This window comes from Castor canadensis, chromosome 9 (genome assembly GCF_047511655.1).
Source record: "Castor canadensis chromosome 9, mCasCan1.hap1v2, whole genome shotgun sequence".
Taxonomy (NCBI): Eukaryota; Metazoa; Chordata; class Mammalia; order Rodentia; family Castoridae; genus Castor; species Castor canadensis.
Window position 1 is genome coordinate 118119819 of NC_133394.1, and position 10068 is coordinate 118129886.

At 34.5% G+C, this 10068-nt stretch overlaps 1 long non-coding RNA gene across 1 annotated transcript in view; it reads left to right on the plus strand.

Moving 5' to 3' along the window:
• Window positions 1–8783, plus strand: part of LOC141410771 (uncharacterized) — a 62341-nt gene extending 53558 nt beyond the window's left edge. The window contains exon 3 of the long non-coding RNA XR_012435554.1: window positions 8552–8783. This is a non-coding gene — a long non-coding RNA (uncharacterized lncRNA). The remainder of the gene's footprint in view (window positions 1–8551) is intronic.
• The last annotated feature ends 1285 nt before the right edge of the window (window positions 8784–10068 follow it).

Consider the following 10068-nt stretch of genomic DNA (forward strand, 5'->3'; position numbering starts at 1 on the left):
TTACCTGATGTTTGTGTCATTTTCTGTCACTATTCACTAAGGACTGTGAATACTACCTTCATTACCATCTGTTTGAATTTATTTAACATTGCTTCCATGCCTGATTAATTTTCAAACTAAATAACACACTTATTTCCATACCATGAAAGTTTTCCTTCGTTACTATTTACTCTAACTAGTAAACACAAATTACTTTGACAGTAATTTCTTTCCAAATTGGTACATATTACATGAAGTTGATTGTTAATGGTCATCTGAAATCCAATTTTTCAATTATTCCTGATGGTCTTTACCTTCAAGTAACTCGATACTGTCAATTAATCCTACTTTATTACATCTTAGGATTGCTTGCAAATAGTTTTGTCATATTAGTACTGAATTTCACAAGGAAAATGTTATATTGTTATAACCACAGAAGAACCATATCTTCCAACATTCTGGAATGTAGTTTTTTAACAAAATCTCCCCAAGTGAATTCCTCCCACAATGTACTTTAAACTATGCAAATAAAGAATCAATTTATAGCAGATGACATTTTGCAGCTATCAAAATTACTAAATAGGGACAAATAAATTGCATAAAATGTTATATTGCCTGTACTGACCCTGTTGTGATGCTGAAATTGCCAACTCAAGTGCCACCTATAAGCAAGTGACATCAATTCAATAATAAAAAAACACAGGCATTTCATCACTGTGCTGTTGAATACCATGATTATTCAACACCTGTGTGATGTGTGTCAAATATTTCAGAACTTGAATTATGAACCCATAAGACTCCATGAAGTTATTTAATCACTCTCCATGTCTGTTTTGTTTTTTCTGGGCACTTATTTCCAGTTCACTTTTGTCTTCCTTCTCACTCTTTGCCTATTTTTCCTTCTCTTAACTTGTGACTTTTATCTCACAACATCCGAAATTTACCTTCATCTATACTCTATGTCTTAAGGTAAAGAAGAGGGAAATCAGTGAATAGGGATAAAATAGGAAATTGGGGAAAAGGGACAAAGGAGGGAGATACAAAAGCAGAGATGGAGAAAGATGGGCTTAAGGGGAGAATTTCCATTTTTCTGGGTAATTTTCCTTGCTTAATGGAAAATTTCAGGAGCTAACATGTATTATGCAATAGCTATATGGTGGGCACTACTCAAAGTCTTTTATAAATATTTACTGGTTTAATTCTTGAAAGTCCATGAGATAGGTAAACTCATTATTTGTTTGATACAACAATCTAAATTGACTAAGCAATATTTCCCAAGTAACACAGATACTGAGTATCAGCACTAGGATGCCACAATCCTGAGTACGTAATAAGCAAGATCTTCTACTTTTTAGCTGCTTTTGAGTTGGGAAATTGCTTATATGAAAATAGAGTATTGTGTAGTGACAATCAATTTTTATGCAATTCAATATTTCTTTGTTAGCTATTTGGTTGATACTTAATGTACCTAGGCAATATTATTTTCCAACAAACACAATGTTGTTTTCTAAAAAAGTAGTTTAAGTAGGCTCAATAATCCTGTCATTTCAATCATCAATATTTGTTTTTCTTTTCTCATATTTTTTTTCTTTCTTTTTTCCTAGGCAGGATCTTACTTTGTAGCCTAGGCAGGTCTCAAACTCTCAATCCTCCTGCCTGTACACCTTAAGTGCTGAGATGATTGGAAGTGTTTATCACCATGTCCAGCTCTTATGTGCTTTAATTAAAGTGTTTTCATTTCCAAAACTGTAGAAAATAGAATTATTACGATTAGGATGTTCTCTAGAAAAAACATGCTTATATTTAAAAATCAAGAATTAGCGATGTAACTCCAGCACAACAATAATATTAAAAAAGCAAGAATTACAATTCTATTCAAGTAAGAGTTTTTTAATATACTGTTTTAGGTCGGGTTTACTCCAGCATAATTTATAGACAGTAATATTAAATGTTATAGAAGTACTAAGTCATAAAGTAATTAGAAGTTGATGTATAGTTAACACTAGCAAATTAATGCTACTGATGGGAATGTGAAGGATAAGTTTAATGTAAAGGTCAAAATGAAATCCATTCGGTTTCCTCAGATAAGGTAAAATCTTCCTTGATGGTCTCAAGCTTTTGTTTGTGTAGTATTTTGTACTTCAGTCAATCACCTTTGTGTGTACTTATTCTTCTTGGATGCATATTTATTCCTATAAAATGCTCACAATAAGACCTCTGAGTTTTTTGCTACAGTTTTTTCAGTTACCTTTTGTATGAACAGACCTTACCCTCTAGACCACTCATCAAGAAGTTTGAGCCCAACGCCAGTGGCTCACGCCTGCAATCCTAGCTACTTAGGAGGCAGAGATCAGGAGGAGCATAGTTCAAAGCCAGTCCAGGCAAATAATTCACAAGACCCTATTTAAAAAAAAAAACGCTTTACAAAAAAATAGGGCTCATGGAGAGGCTCAAGGTGAAGGCCCTAGTTCAAGCCCCAGTACCAGAAAAAATAAATAAATAAATTTATTTTTAAGGGTCAACTTGACTGTACATAATTCTTTATTCACAATTTTTTGGGTGTTTTATTTTCTTTTTACAATGTCCCATTGTTGCTTTGCACTACTATTCTTAGTTTTATATCTATTCTAATATTTGAAATTATCCGAATTCCAAATGTTTGTCTATCTATTTGGTATAAAATGCCATGACCTTGTTTTGACATGCATTTCCCTAGAAAAAGAGCTTAAATATTTCTTTATATAGTATGAGGTTTTCATGTGACCACTTCTCTATTGCATTATTTCATATGACTATCTGATTTATTTTTCTATTTTGGGTCCAAAACCTGACTTTACAAAAATACTATTCTATCAAAGTATTTAGTATGATTCAATATTGAAACTGACAGTTTCCTACAGTTGATTTCAGCAACACTGACAGAAATCACTGTTAACTTCCTTTGGCTTCTTTGAATTTCCAAGCTTTTCTTGAACTCAGTACTTTATATGATCTTCTTGCTGCCCGGAACTCTCCTGTATTTCCTTAGACACTGCTGGATCTCTTGATGCATATGTTCTGCTTAAGTTAGAATGCAGTTGGGGGTATTTTGCTGTTTCTTGGGGGGGGGGATGTTTGATACTGGGAATCAAACCCACGGCCCCAGCATGTCAGGCAAACACTTAACCACTGAGTTACATCCCCAGCCCCTGCAAAGCAGTTTTCATACGCTATGGAATTCTGTTAACTGAGCTTTGTATGTAAGATATTTGAATATATGTTGAAAAGTGAAAAGAACTAATGATTTTCTACATAGATCAAAAAGGGCATATATAGCCCTAAAGTAATAATTAAAATTCACCAGGAAAAAAGAAGCATGTAAGATTAAGGAATTTTAGTGTGAATGTATGGAGTTTTAATTAATTTGTCTATTTTTGTCAATTTTTATATTTTACATATCTGCAAATTTATAAGGGGGAAATTTATCATGGTATTTCTGATCATTTTATAAATCTCTGATGTCAGAAGTGATTTACATTATTTATTCTGAATTTTCTTCATTCATATTTTCTCTTTTCTCCTTATATTTTCTAAGACATATAAAATTGCATCAGTCATTTCAATGAACCAATCTTGCTTTTTTACAATTTCCCTATTTTTTCCCTTTTACATTCCATTTATTTAACCATATAAAAATTCTTCAAGAGTTTTCTGAACTTGAAATTGCTCTTCTACTCATTTCAGAAGATCCATTATGTAATGGAGTGTATCACTATCAGATAATTAAAAAATTTCAAAGTAACAAGTGTCCTCATTGTCAAATGCTGTCAAGTAGAGCATATAATTTCTACAAACCACCTTAACCACGAAGTTCACTAAAGTAAACTTTTTTCCTTTTCATGAAAAGTCATATACTCATTTGTCTAGTCTATTTCTCTGTACTATTCTGTCCATTTTGCTGCCTCCTATTTTATGTTGATTCCAGTACAATAAGACCTTTAGCCTCAATATTACAAAGAAATATACTTTATGAATGTCAATAACAACATATTTTGTAATATATTCAATTTCAGTCTTCATTTTATATACCTACCTGTCATAAATGAATAGTTGCTCATTCTTGAAACAAGTCTGTAACTTGGCATCTTGACTGTGACTCAGTACTCTAATAATACTCAGGTTTTCTCTCGGTAAGTCAGTGACTTCTTCCTATCTTCTTTACATGCAATGATGTTCAAAATGACATTATCAAGTCCTATAGTGTATCATTCGTGAAGTGATGTGTGCCTGCATCATCATCCTAAATTTCAGACTCACATTCAAATACCTATTCAATAATCCTTTGACCAAAAAAGTATCTTGTGTTCATATATTCTTGTACAGTCGTTTGTGACTTGATGACAGGGTTACAATCTGAAAAGTACATCATTATGTGATGTGCTACTTTTCATGCTATGACAAAATAAAAACAACTTAAAGGAGTAAAGATCTATTTTGGCTTACAGTTTCAGAGCTTTCAGTCCATGGCAGCTTGACACTACTGCTTTGGGCCAGAGTTGAGTCTGAACATTGTGGATGAGTTTGTGGTGGAGCAAAGCTGCTCACCTTATGGTAGCTAGGAGACAGAGAGAAAGCAAGGAGACGAGATGTCACATTTAAAGCAACATACCATATATGAGGGAGAACATATGATTTTTGGTCTTTTGGGCCAGGCTAACCTCACTCAGAATGATGTTCTCCAATTCCATCCATTTACCAGCAAATGATAACATTTCATTCTTCTTCATGGCTGCATAGAATTCCATTGTGTATAGATACCACATTTTCTTAATCCATTCGTCAGTGGTGGGGCATCTTGGCTGTTTCCATAACTTGGCTATTGTGAATAGTGCCACAACAAACATGGGTGTGCAGGTGCCTCTGGAGTAACCTGTGTCACAGTCTTTTGGGTATATCCCCAAGAGTGGTATTACTGGATAAAATGGTAGATCGACACAACAAGGGGATTGGACTATGAGCACATGATAAAAGTAAGAGCACACAAGGAAGGGGTGAGGATAGGTAAGACACCTAAAAAACTAGGTAGCATTTGTTGCCCTTAATGCAGTGAAACTAAAGCAGATACCTTAAAAGCAACTGAGGCCAATAGGAAAATGGGAACAGGTACTAGAGAAAAGGTTAGATCAAAAAGAATTAACCTAGAAGGTAACACCCACGCACAGGAAATCAATGTGAATCAATGCCCTGTATAGCTATCCTTATCTCAACCAGCAAAAACCCTTGTTCCTTCCTATTATTGCTTATACTCTCTCTACAACAAAATTAGAAATAAGAGCAAAATAGTTTCTGCTGGGTATTGAGGGGGGGGTGAGAGGGAGGGGGTGGAGTGGGTGGTAAGGGAGGGGGTGGGGGCAGGGGGGAGAAGTGAACCAAGCCTTGTATGCACATATGAATAATAAAAGAAAAAGGAAAAAAAAAAAAGCAACATCCCCAGTGACCAATTTCCTCCAAATAGGCCTAGCAGCCTCTTCAGCTATTTGGTTAGCACACTTGTGATCCAATGACTTCTCAATAATGCCACAGTCTAGGAACCAAGCCTTCAATATAAGAACCATTATTTCATATCAAAACCACAGCAGATGATGTCATCATAGAAGGTACTTAGATGGACTAGGTGGCATAGCCTACGACACACTCAGACTATACGGCATAACTGTAGTTACTAGGCTACACACCTGCACATAATGCTACTGCACTAAATACTCCAGGCAATTCTCACATAATACTAATCACTGGTGTATCTAGCAATATCTAAATATAGAAAAGGTATAGAAAAAATATGATATAAAATATTTTTTAAAATGATGCACCTGTTGCTAATGAACCAAGGAATGAACAAAGGAGATGTGGTAGAGACACAATGGAGTTTTAGTCAGTCATTCAAAAGAATGCAATTTAAAAACAGAAGAATGAAATTATATTATTTTTTGGAAAATGGACAGAACTGGAGATAATCATGGTAGTTGAAACAAGCCAGTCCCACAAAGACAAGTATCATGATGTGTCATTTGTGGAAGTTACATGGTAAAACAACACAACAGAACAAACTAGTCATGATCATGAAAGTTAAAGGTCTTCTAGAGAGGTAGAAGGAGAAGTGGAAAAAGTACAGAGAGTGGCGATATAAGAAAGAATAATAGAGGGTGTGAATATGACCAAAGTGCATTATATATATGGGTGGAAGTGTCCTGATGAAACCCCTTAATATGTACAATTTAACACACACCAATAAAAGGGACACCTGCGTGTGGCACTTGCCAATATGTGAAGCTTGCAGGACTGGAAGACACTTTACATGAATCAGTAAGTTAGACGAGAGTGACTGTGAAGATCTGGGACATGACTGTTTACCACTATACACTTTGTAAACACAACAAATATATTAATTTTGTTCATTTGTTACTTCATAAATTTTAAATCTTTTAACTCTACTATAATAAATTTAAAATACAAACACATAGTACAATTGTGCCTCAAATTTTTTCTTTATATCCTTATTCTATAAACTTTTTCTAATTTTATTTTACATTAACTTTGATCAAACTGTCATGATCAGTCTAGCACTTGCTAAACATGCAGTTCTACCACTTGAGCCACTCATCCTAGCCATACTTGCTTTTATTTATTTTTCAGATAAGGTCTCAAGCTTTGTTGCACAGGGCTGGTCCTAGACTCCAACCCAAGGCCTCCTACGTAGCTGGGATCACAAGGGTGACCCCATGCCTGTTTTTTTCTGTGAGTTAGGGTCTCACTAACTTTTTCCCTGTACTGGCCTTGAACTGTGATACTTCAATCTTCACCGCCCCCCAAGTAGCTAGGATCACAATCATGACCCAGGTGCTCAGTCACTTCTAATTTAGATTTTTAAAAATCGTTTTGTTTTAAGACTTTTTCTGTGAAGAAGTAAGACACAAGCTTTTTTGCTTTTTTTGTTTGTTTGTTTGTTTTTGGTGAAAAGTAATACACAAACCAACTCATTATCCCTGGGCTAAACAGGATCATGATCGCCAGTCTCACTGCCTCCCCATAGTCCCATCTTGTCCCTTTTGAAATTCTGCAGGGCATCAACACAATGGGATTGTCATCTCCTATGATGACAGCTGCTTCTGCTGGAACCCCTCCAAAGGACTTGCATGCTTTGTAGTTAACTGTCTTTCTTTTTTGCTTTTTTTGGTGGGATTGATGTTTGTACTCAGGGCTTCATGCTTGTAAAGCAGGTGCTCTACTGCTTGAGTCACATTTCCAGTCCATTTTGCTCTGGTTATTTTGGACATGGGAGTCTCACAAACTATTTCTCCAGGCTGTCTTGAACTGTGATCCTCTTGATCTCAGCCTCCCAAGTAGCTAGAATTATAGGGACCACCATTGCAAATGTTGCCTTTCACTGATGGGTATCTTTAGGGTCAACATGATCTCATTTAAAAAGTCCTCCGACCAATTATAGTTGAGTTACAGAGTCATGATTTGATCCAAGATGACACGAACAATTTTTATATAGCAATGAATGGAAATTATGTTTCTTCCCATATACAGCAAAGTTTGGATTATTTTAGTATAGTTATAAATGCAATTTAATCTTCTATGTATAAACTGAGAAATCAGCTATTCTGGGTCCAATAAAAGCTACCTGAATACATTATACTGTATGAATTCAGGAAAACAATAAAAATTTAACATAACTGACTTATGTAATATAATTTTACTCTAAAATTCAATTAGTAAGTACAGTCAAGAAATTAACAGTGTTGGGCAAAACAGAAGGAAATGTATAAAGTAACTACAAAAGTATTAATTTCTGTATTACTTACAGCTTGTGTTTCTGACTCTTGTTTCCATTAGATTTCAGTATTTCTATGTAATTATTAAACATATATCTGAAACATGCAGTTCTAGAATGTCACTGGATGAAAAATATATATTCAAAATTGCAGCAAAATATAAACTGATTACAGTCTTAGTTTTCCAAAGTCTATAACAATAATCAAGCAATTAAACAAAATTTTATTATATTTTAATATAAAAATGCTCATAAAACAAAATTTAAGACTTTAACTACCAATATCAGTTTTGTTTCCTGCCACTTTCTACTAGACAAACTTTAAATTTTTTCACAAAATAATTTGTACCTACTGGATTGCAGAGTCTTGTATAATTTTCTCCCATTGAGTGTGGTCTGGTCCTTGTGATTCATTTCAAGTTCAGATATTTTTTGGTAATACAGTTGTTTGAACTCAAGGCCTTGCACTTGTTAGGCTGACACTCTATCCCTTAAGCCACACCATCAATCCTTTTTGCTTGAATTTGTTTTTGATAGGCTCTCTTGCTTTTGCCCAGACTGGTCTTGAACAAAGATTCTACTATGTCCACCTGCTACGTAACTAGGAGTACAGACATGGGCTACCAAGCCGAACTCATTTCACTCACTTCTAATGAAGGTAACAAGTGGTGAGACATTACTTCTAAGACAGGTAGTTAGGTTTCCAAAACCTCTAACTCTGACTTGTTCTTTCTTCTTTCATTTCTCACTTTAAAGGAAACCTGCTGTCATGCTGTGAGGCACTCTATGGAGAGACAAATCTGGCAAGGCACAGGCATTCCTGGCCTGCACCTGATGAAACCCTAAGAACTGCCAACAATTCTGCATGGAAGTGAGACTGCAGAGAAGAACTCAAGCTTGATTATTGCAGCCTATGAGAGAACGTGAGACAGAGCTAAGCTGTTCCTGATCAAAAGGAACTGTCAAGTAATAAATGTGTGATGTTTTGAGCTAGTAAGATTTTGAGTTATTTATTATACAACAATAGTAATACATTAAGCCACAACCAAAGAAAATGTCAATATCTGTAGTTAATCCTTTAACTCAAGATAAGTATATTTGTTTGTGATGTTTCAGATAGTGTTCTACTTTGATTCACACACATATTCCATGACACAGTTCATTCTCAATAAATAGCATTGATATTCACTGAAAAAGTCATTGGTACTAAATAACATGTTATTTAAGCTAATGGGTAAGAGGGACAAAGCTGTTCTTTCCTAGGTGATAATTCCTCTGAAATACAGTGTGGCATTAAAAGGCCTAGTCAGTATGACATCAAACATAATTAGAGTATAGAATAGAAAAATATTTTAAAAGAACCAGTGTTGTTTCTAGGAAAAAAGTAACTAAAGATCAAATTCTATTACATTTAGGGTGTCAATAATAAAGAAATGCCTTTAAAATTAAAATTTTGGTTTTCTTTTCCTAGTACATTTTTGGAATTATGTTTTTATTGTATTGTATGGTCTGGTTAAAACTGAGTAACTTAGAATTACAGTCTCCTGAACTATAAGTTTAGATTCCTTTGCCTTTTATTCTTATTCCCCTTTTATTCAAATTCATGACACTTTTTGAATAGCAACAAAATAAATGATTTTAAATGCATTTTGAAAACATAATTTAGAAAACCAGATTGTTTATTGTCAGTATAAATCTTTCTGGGTGTCTTACTTAAACAAAGTGATTTTAAGTTTTCCTTATGTATTAGGGAACAATCAGTTCTAACTTAAAGCAATGACAACAAATGTAAATGGGAAAAGTAAAGATAAAAATAAATACAACTTCCTACGTATGACTTATTTTTAAAATGTAATTGATGCAAACATGCCTTATGGATAGTAATCACAGGTTTAAATAGTTTTCTTTGACTATGTCAAACTGTGAACCTTATCCTTTAAAAATTACTGCCAGTTAAACAGAAATAACATTGGTATGGTAAAGAAAGGAATGTCTTCACTGAAATCTGCATCAGATTCTTCTTAGATTAGATTTCACACAGAATGAAAGTCTAATGTGAACACATGGCCTTTAATTTCCATGAGAGTTTCAATAGTCTGAGGAAAATATGGCAGTGAGTAAAATCATAAAATATAAGTGGAATGGCATGACAATAGTGTCCTACTGGGACTCAGGCGGCAGCAGTGGAAGGAGTGTTCCAAGAGCATCTGTCTCTTTGGCAGAATTCAAAGGCAGCTGCTCTGGTTACTTTCATAATGCTCCTGAGATTTCTC